Source organism: Cibotium barometz, chromosome 4 (assembly GCF_041138505.1).
Source record: "Cibotium barometz isolate CiBa-2024 chromosome 4, ASM4113850v1, whole genome shotgun sequence".
Taxonomy (NCBI): Eukaryota; Viridiplantae; Streptophyta; class Polypodiopsida; order Cyatheales; family Cibotiaceae; genus Cibotium; species Cibotium barometz.
In genome coordinates, this window is record NC_141049.1 from 69,135,996 (window position 1) to 69,137,099 (window position 1,104).

A 1,104-nucleotide genomic window follows, 5' to 3' on the forward strand; every position below is an offset into this window, starting at 1 on the left:
CTTGATAAGAGTGAGCAAAAGAAAAAGAAGAAGGTTAGGTGTAATTACTGCAAGGAGCTTGGTCATGTGATTAAGGAATGTCCTAAGGTGGCTGCTCTGCTGGCGAAGGAGGCAAAGAAGAAAGAGGCTGCTATTGCAGATGCCTCCACCTCTAAAGTTGAATCTGCTAATGTTGTGCAGGAGTCAGAATGGACATTTGATGTGCAGTGCAGTTATGACCCATCTTTGCACGATGTATGTATGTCTATTTTGCAGATTCACATGTATGGTATTTTGACAGTGGTGCTACTAAGCACATCACTTCGCAGCGTGACATGTTTACTTGCCTTGAGTCTGCGCCTGTTTGGTAATTCTGTTACATGCGCAAACAACTCCGAGTATCCAGTAAGAGGAGTTGGAAAGATTGTGCTGACCGCTGCTAATGGCAACTCTTTCACACTTTTTGATGTATTGTATGTGCCTGGGATCAGAAAGAACTTATTGTCTGCTTCTGCACTGACTAGGATTTGACTAGTCGTCGTGAAGTTCATTGATGACAAATGCACAGCTCATGATCTTAGTGCACGTGATACAATTGTGGCATCAGGTTCGTTATGTCATGGATTGTATAAGCTCAATGCTTATGACATATGTGTGGAGGATGTGGCATGTGCAGTTGTGGATACGCAAGCTGTATTAGATGCAAAACTGTGGCATGCACCAAATACATGCAAATGAGCCACAAATGGCTTGCGACCATGCCAAGACTCACATGGAGTGACAGACTTCAACGCTTTAGTGGGACATCTGTTAAGTACATATGCAGTACACATTACAGCTTCTAGCCAAAACGCATGTGGCAAGGCTTGGCTCTTAACCATACACCTTACCATCTCCATGAGAGAACGATTCTTTCTCTCAACAACGCCATTCTGCTGTGGTGTATAAGGCACTGTACATTGATGTTTTATCCCACGATCCACCAAGAATGCATTGAACTCTTTAGACATATACTCCCCCCCTCGATCAGAACGAAGGGTGCCCACTTTACAGCATGAAACATTCTCAGCCAAAGAGACAAACTATTTGAAGCACATAAACACTTCGGACTTGGCTTTCATAGGA